This window comes from Dicentrarchus labrax, unplaced genomic scaffold (genome assembly GCF_905237075.1).
Source record: "Dicentrarchus labrax unplaced genomic scaffold, dlabrax2021, whole genome shotgun sequence".
Lineage (NCBI taxonomy): Eukaryota > Metazoa > Chordata > Actinopteri > Moronidae > Dicentrarchus > Dicentrarchus labrax.
In genome coordinates, this window is record NW_026136702.1 from 1,663,180 (window position 1) to 1,677,444 (window position 14,265).

The following is a 14,265-nucleotide window of genomic DNA, read 5'->3' on the forward strand; positions in this document are numbered from 1 at the left end:
ACTAGTCCTGCTGATCCCACTGAGAATCAACAGTTCAGTTTGGTTCAGTCCCAACAGCTCTCACCAACCCCTCCATATAGCTCTCCCTCCCTCACTGTACACTGCTGACGTGCCCTGGAGCAAGGCACCTAGAGCCTCCAGCTGCTCCAGTGGAGCTGCTCAGTGTCTGCTTGTATCAGACTGGTTGTACTGGGCAGCTCCCAGTGTGAATGTGTTTGACTGTGTGAGTGTGAGGCAGCTGCTGCTGAAAGAGTGTTGGTGCTCAGAGAGATTCATCTGAGTCAGTAAAGGTTTAAAAACTGGAGATCTCACAACTGAGAGTCTGATAAAAACACATCAGTTTGTTTTTATCATCAGTTTGAAATCCTCACCTTTGATCAACAGAGTGGCGGCCATCTTTGAAGTCTATAAGACGATCATTAGAGCGATCACTCTTCATGGACACACAGCTGGGTTCAGGTTCAGGACAGTCTGGTCTCTGATGGATCCTGATAGAAAGAAATTCATTAAAGCTCACATATTCAGAAACATTGTCACTGAATCAAAGACTTTGTGAAATGATGTATAATTTAAAATGTTTGAATACAGGGCTGGACAATAAGAACAATGTCTTCAATTACTGACATTATGGACGTGTTACTGAACACAATTTACTGATGTCACACACTTCAACACACTGTCTGAATTCCATATAATTAAAGTGAGAGCAGCTACAACATCTAACCAGCGAGCAATCAGCTCCCAGTCCAGTCCAGAAGAGCAGAATGTGGAACTGGTCAGACTGGAATGAATCAGGACAAACATCAGCAGTGAGCAACATGAGGAAGGAAATCTGCTCTGATTGATTCAAACACATGTTACTGTTACATTTCTCATTATGAAGCTGAATGTTTCTCCTGATACTGATTTGAGATCAGATTGTCCAGCCCTGTTTGAATACTGACAACTACGTACTTTAGCTCAGATAAATGTCTTTGTTTCAAATGGAGAATCAAAGCCTTTGTGACATGGAGAAGAGTCATGGACAGTTAGAGATCCTCATCTCACCTCTGAGCTTTGGTCCTTGTGTCATGTTCCCCACACAGAGTGCTTTTAGAGGGAGGGACTCCCTCCTCTCTGTCCTCACACTGATTCATAGCAGAGCCCACACCTTCACACAGACACAGCAACCTGCTGGGAGAGATCACACATTATTTCCCATCATTCCTCTCAGTCACATGACAAACACACACAGCTCTGATTGGAGGGATTAGTCGACTTGCAGCAACATGAACTCAAAATGTTGAGTACTAAAGTTTTATGTTAGAAATATACAGTGTGGGTCCCCAGCATTTAGAAACTGACCGATGCTGATCTGGATACTGACGTCGTGGTTTGGGGGGTTTCTGAGGATGGTGGATCTATTTCTGACCAGGTTCACTGATTTTGATTGATTTTGAGGTTATTTATATGCATAATACATTGACAGTGCATTTTAGGAAGCTTTTAGTCATTGGTGTGAATGTTCAGATATTTATTCAAATTTCTGCCGGTGTTCTTTTTCTGTGCAGCATTTTCTCATTGACCTGTGTCTCTGCAGCTGTGGTTATGCATTAAGCATGTAAATAATCTCAAAATTGACAACAAAATACTCAAAAATCAGCCCACTGGGAGATGAAATGTTGCCACTTCTGGTTTTCTGGTTCCAAAGATGTCAGAAATGGATTCATCATCCTCAATAACCCCAATAAACTACTCCTATATTGTCCAAATGGGCCAATTACTGAAATATTGTCCATATAGCTGATTATTAATGCTTATTCTGCTATTTTACCAACATATGCAAGTTAGCATCTGTCAGTCTGTAAATGCTGGAGATGCAGACTGTATATTTCTAACACACAATAGGACAATAAGACTCTACTGGCTGATATAAACGGTTCATTCAGCTCAATACTAAATCCACTCATCTGACAGTTTCCATGGCAGAGTAGAAATGTTGTTGGCACTTTGAGCTGCAGTATCTAAGAAATGACATTCACAATGCTCATTAGTCTGTGGGGTTGGTTGAAGACTAGAGGAATACACTTCATATTGCTGTTTCACTTCTATTTGACTGACTTTGAAAAGCTCCTCAACAGTTGAAATGTTGCTCTTTTTCCAAGTCTACTATATCCAGTCAGAGCATGCAGTGGCAGCTCGTCCAATAATCCAAAATCAATCCTGTTACCTTGGCAGCTGCTGCTGAATTCACATCCACATCAGCTCCCAGAGACTTTCTACCTTCATCTGTAGAGGAAACACTGAGAGCAGAGCTGAAAGCATCAGTCCAATCACTGATCAGCACTGAGAACTCATCATCACTCATTCATCCTTTACATCAGTGGTTCCCAACCTTTTTCTATCACTGAGTAAACTGACGACCCCCTGACTGAGGGACATATTTTATACATACTTCATATTATATCCAAAACTGTACAATCAACCCAAATATTGAACTCAGTAACTGCAAGAAGTTGAAGTTGATTCTGATGAATTCTGGAAGTTTTTATACAGTTTGTCTGTGTTATGTATCTTTTATCATTGTTTTTATCATAAATACTTAATATGCTTATCTCTTCCCTGATGTTTGGTCATTGATCTATTAGACAGTTTACTTTACACTGACTTTTCTTCACAGAAGTGAACCAGATGCTGAGATATAGGCTGACCTACAGACCCCCTATGAAGCTATGGTGACCACTAGTGGGGGTCCCGACCCTCAGGTTGGGAACCACTGATTTACATCATTTCTCCTGTAAAACTATCAGCTGCTTCTCCACTGATTGGCTGCTTCTCTCTGTTTCCTCTCAGTGTCAGTTGAATCCCTTTGGCTTGTTGGACTGTTGCTCAGACTAAAGAAGCAGTTAGAAAACATGACTGTGAACTCTGGGAACTACTGATGGCCTTTTCTCATCACTGTCACACATTGCAAACTAATCAATACATGGATCAATAGTGGTTTGTTATTGGCCAGAGGAGATGCTGCTTGTTCTCATTGGTCAGTGTTGAGGAAGAATGAGAGCAGAAAGCTGCCATCAGCTGCTCTACTTCTACTATCAGTCCACTAGATGGCCTCATGGAGCTGCATTTACCTGACAGCTTTACTTCCTGCTTACTTTCCAAACATGGGATCAGTTTATAAAATAGAATTCATTATTTTACATTCAAGCAGCCAAAAGTATTTGAAGTAGTTCATATTGGCTCCACCTGCAGCAACTCCAACATTAAAGTAGTGATTACATGTTAATGCATCAATAATAATCATCCACTAATATAATAATACAACACTGACAGAGGCCATTCTGTACACTGACTACTTTCACTTTACATACTTCAACTACATTGATAAGGTGAGCTCATAAAGACAGACAGAAATCATACAGTGAGTACTCTGAGTACTGTCAGTGAGTACTCTGATTACTTTGAACAGTGACACACTGACAGTAAGATGGAGGAAACTCTTCCTCCATGTTGGTTCTCAGTTGACTGTTAGTAGAGTTTTCTGCTCTTTCTACTGAACTAAACTAACAAGATGAACAAAGAGTCATTGAGGAGTCAAACAGTGAAAAGTGTCTCTTACTAACCTTCACATGGACAGAAGAAGAAGCTGCGACACGACGAGCTCACAAAGTGAAAGTAACCTGTGGACAGGGAGTGGCTGTGACGTCACGGTTGTCAGGGCAACGAAAGGTGTGGGGGATGGGAGTGAGATAAGACTGAGTGAGTGTCTGCAGAGAGAGACTGGGAGCTTCAACTACATTGTGCTGATAATACTTCTGTAAGTGAGGAACTGTTTTAATGCAGCACTTTAAGTTGTAATGGAGTATTTCTGTAGTGTAGTATTACTACTTTTACTATTCTCAGCTTTGAACTGTTGGTCAGACAACATTGTGTCACTGTGGGCTCTGGATGATTGTAACGGGCATTTCATATATTTTAGATTAATGACAATAATAATTAGTCACAGTCCTTCCTCAATAGTTGAAATCAGCTCCACCTGAGCAGCTACAACAGCCAAATACAGCAGTAATAATAATCTAATGATAGAATATAATATAGTGTAACAGCTGTAGTTCCTTACTCCCCCCAGGGTGTCCTGACTCAATCCTCTGTTCCTCTAATCCAAGTCTACAGGAGGACGGACTGGTCCCTGAGGCCTCTGGTTACTGGTTGAGGGTCAGTCCCCATACTGGGGTCAGAGGCCCGACCCTCCACCACAGGGAGCTTTAAACCTGCCGTGTCGTGGGGTCAATCTCTGTGTTCAACCCCAGAGGAGAAGGCCTCCAGCTTGGTTTGGACTCACGTGTTGATCCCACTCTCTATGATCTCTTCTAACCTCTGACACTCTCCAGTTTAAAGGATATCACACATACAGAAAGGCAGTTCTCATCATATATGACCTCTGTACAATGAACATATACAGATATCAAACATTTCTGATGCCCACCAACATACAGCAGACAGAGGCCCTGGAGAGGACTACTTAACTCACCTGGAGGATGCTGTATTCCTCGTACACCAAAAGGAAAATGGAATAAAATGATGAAAAGTCAGTCGTTATCTGCCTTTGAAAAATACTTTTCTGTGTCCAAAACAAAAAAAACAAGTGTTTTTAAGAAATGACAAAGTCTCTCTGTATCACGCCGGTTGACTGTTGTTCCTCTTTCTCTTCCCCCTCAGATAGAGGAACATTCATCATGTGTCTTCCTGTTAGACGGCCATTATTCCTAAACCACATAGTTCATGTTAACTCAGCAAGTGCCTGTATAAGTTCTTTATTTGTTTCTGTGGGGCAATTGATTTTGCCACAGCAGCAACAACAGTAACACAGGGTGAGACATACAGAAGAAAGAAAAACCCACCAATGACTACACATATTAAACACATAAAAACATTAAAACATTAAAACATCATTCTTTGAAAACTTCTATAACTGAGAAACATTGGCTCAAATCAAATGTGGCTGCTTGTTTTTCAAATCTTCTTCTTTTTGAAAGCACAGTTAAAGGGAAAGTGTTTTTATGACTCAAATATTAAAGTGTGAACAAATATTCAACTTTTAGTCTAAAACTGAACTTTGTTGTCTTAAAACTTTTGTTTCTGTGAAGATAAAATGTGTTCAAATGTCAAACAAGAGTCTTTCAGAATCAAATTCAGCATCTGTGTAAAAATAGTTCCAAGGTGTAAAGAGTGGCTTTGATTGGAACAAACTAAATTCATCATCTTTGGTCATCCTGGAACAAATGTACAAACTTTGATGAGGTTTTATGCTCATGGTTGTATTTTATGGACACAGAGTCTTATATATCAGTACTCACATGCAGTCTCATGTTCTTTAAAGTTCTCATGTTCTCATTATCATTGTTCCCTTTCTTATCAACATGTTTGCTTTCACTGATTATTCCTCTGCTGAAGCTAATGGCTTCCAGATTATTCACTTTATTTTATTGTTGGCACAAACACATATTCATAAATCTTCCAATCACAAACCTTCATTTTTAGTCTTTGACTAAACATAAAAACACGTTTGTACTCTAAGAACAAGAAAGCTTGTAAAACCTCAATGTATCTCCTTTATTCCATTGTTCTTTAATATTCTGTTATGGTCAGTACCATACTCCAGTAGTGTCAGTGTTTCTAGTGTCTTGCTCTGTTTGTGTGTTGTGGCTGTGGGACTCGTCTCACTCTCACTGGTTGCCTGAGGACTTGACTACCTGCTCACCTGTCTGACTGCTCAAACCTGCCAGCCTTCAACTCATCAGTGCTGCAATATATCAACCCTGGTTCTTCATGCGCCCCTCCAGATCCTTGTTTCAGCCTGTTTGGTAGATACTCTCTCGGCCGTCAGGTGAAATGCATGATGTGTTTTTTCCCTCGTGTTGGCGTTCTTAACCTTGTTTTTTCTGTGCCTGAGGATCATCACCTGCTCTTCAGCCAGCCTGCTCCTTCTGCACACTGCCTCCACCCTCCGCTCCACTCTGCCTAGATCTCAGCCATTATCCACTCACCACTGCCAACCGGAGCTTCACCTCACCATCTCATCAGCCACCAACTAGTTTTACAATAAAGCCCTGCTTTGGTCATCATACTCAGTTTGTGTTCTGCCTGTGGGTTCCTGTGTTTAACACAACATGTTCTTGTCCTCATGTCACTGTGATGTCTCCACGGTGTATGATTTCTGTCTCTAAATCAGAATCAGAAGTTTTTACACATACGAGGAATTTGCCTTGGTGCATCGGTGCATAAGAATCCCAAACATATAAATAAAGACCGAGAGATCTAAAGCTGTACAAGAATGACATTTACAATGTGCAAGGTAGGAAAAAACAGTAATGTAATGTAATGCATATATACAGGGTGGGTTTAGGAGTCAGTGTCAGTGGGGGGTCCGGGCCTTGTTAATGAGGACAGCTGCAACAGCAACAACAAAGTGGAGTGATGAAGAAGAAACACTCACAGGTCAGTCTCTGTGGTCTTCATGACTGTATTTATTAAAGTTGTGGGGCAGGAAACAGCAGTTTCTATACATATTATACATTATATAAGGTGACGTCCTCAAACCCAAAGATATTCAGATCTTCATTCTGATGGTATTTCTTCAAACAATGAAGCTATTATTCAAATAAGAAGTGATTGATTGATTAGTTTACACAGAAGTGATTCATGAAGATCCAATAAAACAACCTTTTACCTTTTGAACCAGCTGGATCTGCTGCACGGGCTCCGTCAGCTCCAAACAGGACTGCAGGGTCTGAGCGAGCTGCCTGACTCCATCCTCTCCTCCACCCACAGAGAGGGACGCTGGGAAACATCACACACAGCTATTAATCACTTAGGAAGCGTAATGCGTTTGCTCGTCAGCAGTTGGGCCACGTTACCTATCAGCTGGTGCAGTTTGTCCTCATCCAGAACCACGGCCTCCACTCTGGCCGTCTTCTTCTTCACCACCATGACTCTGCCCTGAGTGAGTGAGGAGCACCAGCGCTTCCATTCAGTTCATCAGTGTAAAGCAACATTTCCACATTGTAAATGGCGTTGACTTTAAATACGTCAACCTCTATAAACCCTCACTCTCTCTCAGACAATGGATCACATTACAGCCACACAGGGTTGTGTTTGGGCAACAATCTGCTGATAGGAAATGTATTAAAAAGTCTCATTTTAGGAAAACGGACACACCATCATATGGATCAAATCTGAGTTTCAAAAGGTTTTTATGGAAGCAGAACAATGAATGTGTGTCTGTGTTTATCCTATAACATCCAACATCAGAGCCAGTTTGTCTCCCAGCTGGAGGTTTAAACCCAACAATCAATACAGCCGATTAGAGAATGGATGCAATATCACAATATGACATTTCAACAAAAAGCTTTGCTGTTAGAAATAGAAAGGATTAGAAACACTTCCAACAATTACTATATTAAAGAGCTTTTTTGAAATGAATGCTTTTAAAAATAGAACTTGTGTCTGTACAGAGCTGCTAGAAAGTTTTCAGATTATTTCTTTATTCAATAGGAAATCACTTTATCAATGAAATGAAATGAGAGATCTTTAGGGAACAAACTGGCTTGGAGAGAAAGTTCCCTAAAATAGGAGCAAAAGTCCAAATTCATCAACATTTGTGCTTTTCCACAAACTTCCTGCAGTTCTTGTGTTCCCTATTTAAAGTCCATCAGCTGTTCTCTAACTGTTACTGTGTATGCATTTAATATCAGATGAAATCTCCAGAAACTCACTCAGTCAATCAGTTGACTCACTGACAGAAAAGGAGCTTGCTGATGTTAGCTGCTAACTATTAGCTCGTTAGCTGCCTGTCGCTGACTCTACGTCCGTCATTCAAATGCGACACAGACACAGAAAACACCGAAGCAATAAAACAATAAAACAACTCTCCCAAAAGAGCCGAGCGCTTCACTTAAAGAGGAAAGTTCAATAGAAGAATCATTCACCTCAGTTCAGCATGTGCTTCACTCTCAGCTCCTCAGCTGCAGCTGGAACCGGATGTCAAGCTGGAGCACACAGCCTTCACTGCCGGGACTTTCACAATAAAACCAGGTTCAACACACAACAAAATAAAAGCACAGAGATTCAACAAATAAAATAAAATCAGATTCAACAAATAAAATAAAATCAGAGAGATTCAACAAATGAAATAAAATCAGAGAGATTCAACAAATAAAATAAAATCAGAGAGATTCAGCAAATGAAATAAAATCAGACAGATTCAACAAATAAAATAAAATCAGAGAGATTCAACAAATAACAAAATAAAATCAGAGAGATTCAACAAATAACAAAATAAAATCAGAGAGATTCAACAAATAAAATAAAATCAGAGAGATTCAACAAATAAAATAAAATCAGAGAGATTCAACAAATAAAATAAAATCAGAGAGATTAAACAATAACAAAATAAAATCAGAGAGATTCAACAAATGAAATAAAATCAGAGAGATTCAACAAATGAAATAAAATCAGAGAGATTCAACAAATAAAATAAAATCAGAGAGATTAAACAATAACAAAATAAAATCAGAGAGATTCAACAAATGAAATAAAATCAGAGAGATTCAACAAATGAAATAAAATCAGAGAGATTCAACAAATGAAATAAAATCAGAGAGATTCAACAAATAAAATAAAATCAGAGAGATTAAACAATAACAAAATAAAATCAGAGAGATTCAACAAATAAAATAAAATCAGAGAGATTCAACAAATAATAAATTAAAATCAGAGAGATTCAACACATAAATAAAATCAGAGAGATTTAACACACAACAAAATAAAATCAGAGAGATTCAACAAATAACAAAATAAAATCAGAGAGATTCAACAAATGAAATAAAATCACAGAGATTCAACAAATAGCCTGTCATGGCAGCTCCTTTCATTGTTGTAGTTTTAGTGTGTTTTCAGTGTGTTTCTGCTATTTTGAACTCTTTTCTTACTTTCTTACTTTCTTACTACTTTGTTCATGTCGCCTAAATACTTTTTTGGCGTTTTTGAGCACTTTTTATTTTTTGTTTACGCTGGTCTCCATGGCGACGGGGAGTCGCATTGTTTTCACCCGCGACCAGATGATCGCCCTGAGGCCCCCTAGCATCCTGACCGGAGAGAGAGCCTCCATACCGGAGGAGCTGAGGAGGAGACGGTGAGGCTGCAGAGCGGGGGTTAAACGGAGGATGAAGAAGAGGAGCTTTAAACTCTACATCCCTGCAATCATCGAGCAGATACCGGACTCCATCATCACCATTCCCGGCTTCCAGACGGTTCGAGCCGTCAGGGACACCACCGCGACCGGCATGAAGAAAGGAGGGATACTGTCCGTGCTCATAAACAACAGGTGGTGTAACGCCGGGCACTCTGTGTGAAAGAGCGTCTGCAGCCCGGACATCGAGCTCGTCGCCGTCGGACTTCGTCCATGTTATCTGCCACGGGAACTTTCCAGTGTTGTCGCCATCACTGTCTGTATTCCTCAGAGTGGTCTTCATCATCACCATCACTGTTTACATTTATGATGTCATATTTATTCTCCTGTACAGCACTTTGGTCAACTTTGGTTGTTTTTAAAGTGCTTAACAAATAAAGTTGGATTGGATTGGATTGGAAATAACAAAATAAAATCAGAGCGATTCAACAAATAACAAAATAAAATCAGAGAGATTCAACAAATAAAATAAAATCAGAGAGATTCAACAAATAAAATAAAATCAGAGAGATTCAACAAATAAAATAAAATCAGATTCAACAAATAAAATAAAATCAGAGAGATTCAACAAATAAAATAAAATCAGAGAGATTCAACAAATAAAATAAAATCAGAGAGATTCAACAAATAAAATAAAATCAGAGAGATTCAACAAATAAAATAAAATCAGAGAGATTCAACAAATAATAAAATAAAATCAGAGAGATTCAACAAACAAAATAAAATCAGATTCAACAAATAATAAAATCTGAGAGATTCAACAAATAAAATAAAATCAGATTCAACAAATGAAATAAAATGAGACAGATTCAACAAATAAAATAAAATCAGAGAGATTCAACAAATAATAAAATAAAATCAGAGAGATTCAACAAATAAAATAAAATCAGAGAGATTCAACAAATAAAATAAAATCAGATTCAACAAATAAAATAAAAGCAGAGAGATTCAACAAATAATAATATAAAATCTGATAAATTCAACAAATAAAATAAAATCAGAGAGATTCAACACATAAAATAAAATCAGAGAGATTCAACAAATAACAAAATAAAAGCAGAGAGATTCAACAAATAAAATAAAATCAGATTCAACAAATGAAATAAAATCAGAGAGATTCAACAAATAAAATAAAATCAGGGAGATTCAACAAATAAAATAAAATCAGAGAGATTCAACAAATAAAATAAAATCAGAGAGATTCAACAAATAAAATAAAATCAGAGAGATTCAACAAATAAAATAAAATCAGAGAGATTCAACAAATAAAATAAAATCAGAGAGATTCAACAAATAAAATAAAATCAGAGAGATTCCACAAATAAAATAAAATCAGAGAGATTCAACAAATAATAAAATAAAATCAGAGAGATTCAAAAAATAAAAGCAGAGAGATTCAACAAATAAAATAAAATCAGAGAGATTCAACAAATAAAATCAAATCAGATTCAACAAATAAAATAAAATCAGAGAGATTCAACAAATAAAATAAAATCAGATAGATTAAACACACAACAAAATAAAAGCAGAGAGATTAAACAAATGAAATAAAATCAGAGAGATTCAACAAATGAAATAAAATCAGATTCAACAAATAAAATAAAATCAGAGAGATTCAACAAATGAAATAAAATCAGATTCAACAAATAAAATAAAATCAGATTCAACAAATAAAATAAAATCAGAGAGATTCAACAAATAAAATAAAATCAGATTCAACACATAAAATAAAATCAGAGAGATTCAACAAATAAAATAAAAGCAGAGAGATTCAACAAATAATAATATAAAATCAGATTCAACAAATAAAATAAAATCAGAGAGATTCAACAAATAAAATAAAATCAGAGAGATTCAACAAATAAAATAAAATCAGAGAGATTCAACAAATAAAATAAAAGCAGAGAGATTCAACAAATAATAATATAAAATCAGATTCAACAAATAAAATAAAATCAGAGAGATTCAACAAATAAAATAAAATCAGAGAGATTCAACAAATAAAATAAAATCAGAGAGATTCAACAAATAAAATAAAACCAGAGAGATTCAACAAATAAAATAAAACCAGAGAGATTCAACACATAATAATATAAAATCAGATTCAACAAATAATAATATAAAATCAAATTCAACAAATAAAATAAAATCAGAGAGATTCAACACATAAAATAAAATCAGAGAGATTCCACAAATAAAATAAAATCAGAGAGATTCAACAAATAATAAAATAAAATCAGAGAGATTCAACAAATAAAAGCAGAGAGATTCAACAAATAAAATAAAATCAGAGAGATTCAACAAATAAAATCAAATCAGATTCAACAAATAAAATAAAATCAGAGAGATTCAACAAATGAAATAAAATCAGATTCAACAAATAAAATAAAATCAGAGAGATTCAACAAATAAAATAAAATCAGAGAGATTCAACAAATAAAATAAAATCAGAGAGATTCAACAAATAAAATAAAATCAGAGAGATTAAACAATAACAAAATAAAATCAGAGAGATTCAACAAATGAAATAAAATCAGAGAGATTCAACAAATGAAATAAAATCAGAGAGATTCAACAAATAAAATAAAATCAGAGAGATTAAACAATAACAAAATAAAATCAGAGAGATTCAACAAATGAAATAAAATCAGAGAGATTCAACAAATGAAATAAAATCAGAGAGATTCAACAAATGAAATAAAATCAGAGAGATTCAACAAATAAAATAAAATCAGAGAGATTAAACAATAACAAAATAAAATCAGAGAGATTCAACAAATAAAATAAAATCAGAGAGATTCAACAAATAATAAATTAAAATCAGAGAGATTCAACACATAAATAAAATCAGAGAGATTTAACACACAACAAAATAAAATCAGAGAGATTCAACAAATAACAAAATAAAATCAGAGAGATTCAACAAATGAAATAAAATCACAGAGATTCAACAAATAGCCTGTCATGGCAGCTCCTTTCATTGTTGTAGTTTTAGTGTGTTTTCAGTGTGTTTCTGCTATTTTGAACTCTTTTCTTACTTTCTTACTTTCTTACTACTTTGTTCATGTCGCCTAAATACTTTTTTGGCGTTTTTGAGCACTTTTTATTTTTTGTTTACGCTGGTCTCCATGGCGACGGGGAGTCGCATTGTTTTCACCCGCGACCAGATGATCGCCCTGAGGCCCCCTAGCATCCTGACCGGAGAGAGAGCCTCCATACCGGAGGAGCTGAGGAGGAGACGGTGAGGCTGCAGAGCGGGGGTTAAACGGAGGATGAAGAAGAGGAGCTTTAAACTCTACATCCCTGCAATCATCGAGCAGATACCGGACTCCATCATCACCATTCCCGGCTTCCAGACGGTTCGAGCCGACAGGGACACCACCGCGACCGGCATGAAGAAAGGAGGGATACTGTCCGTGCTCATAAACAACAGGTGGTGTAACGCCGGGCACTCTGTGTGAAAGAGCGTCTGCAGCCCGGACATCGAGCTCGTCGCCGTCGGACTTCGTCCATGTTATCTGCCACGGGAACTTTCCAGTGTTGTCGCCATCACTGTCTGTATTCCTCAGAGTGGTCTTCATCATCACCATCACTGTTTACATTTATGATGTCATATTTATTCTCCTGTACAGCACTTTGGTCAACTTTGGTTGTTTTTAAAGTGCTTAACAAATAAAGTTGGATTGGATTGGATTGGAAATAACAAAATAAAATCAGAGCGATTCAACAAATAACAAAATAAAATCAGAGAGATTCAACAAATAAAATAAAATCAGAGAGATTCAACAAATAAAATAAAATCAGAGAGATTCAACAAATAAAATAAAATCAGATTCAACAAATAAAATAAAATCAGAGAGATTCAACAAATAAAATAAAATCAGAGAGATTCAACAAATAAAATAAAATCAGAGAGATTCAACAAATAAAATAAAATCAGAGAGATTCAACAAATAATAAAATAAAATCAGAGAGATTCAACAAACAAAATAAAATCAGATTCAACAAATAATAAAATCTGAGAGATTCAACAAATAAAATAAAATCAGATTCAACAAATGAAATAAAATGAGAGAGATTCAACAAATAAAATAAAATCAGAGAGATTCAACAAATAATAAAATAAAATGAGAGAGATTCAACAAATAAAATAAAATCAGAGAGATTCAACAAATAAAATAAAATCAGATTCAACAAATAAAATAAAAGCAGAGAGATTCAACAAATAATAATATAAAATCAGATAAATTCAACAAATAAAATAAAATCAGAGAGATTCAACACATAAAATAAAATCAGAGAGATTCAACAAATAACAAAATAAAAGCAGAGAGATTCAACAAATAAAATAAAATCAGATTCAACAAATGAAATAAAATCAGAGAGATTCAACAAATAAAATAAAATCAGGGAGATTCAACAAATAAAATAAAATCAGAGAGATTCAACAAATAAAATAAAATCAGAGAGATTCAACAAATAAAATAAAATCAGAGAGATTCAACAAATAAAATAAAATCAGAGAGATTCAACAAATAAAATAAAATCAGAGAGATTCAACACATAAAATAAAATCAGAGAGATTCCACAAATAAAATAAAATCAGAGAGATTCAACAAATAATAAAATAAAATCAGAGAGATTCAAAAAATAAAAGCAGAGAGATTCAACAAATAAAATAAAATCAGAGAGATTCAACAAATAAAATAAAATCAGATTCAACAAATAAAATAAAATCAGAGAGATTCAACAAATAAAATAAAATCAGATAGATTAAACACACAACAAAATAAAAGCAGAGAGATTAAACAAATGAAATAAAATCAGAGAGATTCAACAAATGAAATAAAATCAGAGAGATTCAACAAATAAAATAAAATCAGAGAGATTCAACAAATGAAATAAAATCAGATTCAACAAATAAAATAAAATCAGATTCAACAAATAAAATAAAATCAGAGAGATTCAACAAATAAAATAAAATCAGATTCAACACATAAAATAAAATCAGAGAGATTCAACAAATAAAATAA

The 14,265-nt window shown here is 35.5% G+C and overlaps 1 protein-coding gene and 2 long non-coding RNA genes across 3 annotated transcripts in view; 1 reads left to right on the forward strand and 2 right to left on the reverse strand.

Annotated features, from left to right (window-relative positions):
- Window positions 1-14,265, reverse strand: part of LOC127373978 (uncharacterized) — a 423,284-nt gene that overhangs the window by 57,911 nt on the left and 351,108 nt on the right. The gene's annotated exons all lie outside the window — the stretch shown is intronic.
- Window positions 1-14,265, forward strand: part of LOC127374105 (uncharacterized) — a 34,098-nt gene that overhangs the window by 4,723 nt on the left and 15,110 nt on the right. The gene's annotated exons all lie outside the window — the stretch shown is intronic.
- LOC127374033 (uncharacterized) lies at window positions 1,090-4,693 on the reverse strand. Its single transcript, XR_007886972.1, has 4 exons — window positions 4,514-4,693; window positions 3,606-3,679; window positions 2,210-2,282; window positions 1,090-2,003 (listed from the first exon to the last, which is right to left on the reverse strand). It is a non-coding gene; the product is annotated as an uncharacterized LOC127374033 (long non-coding RNA).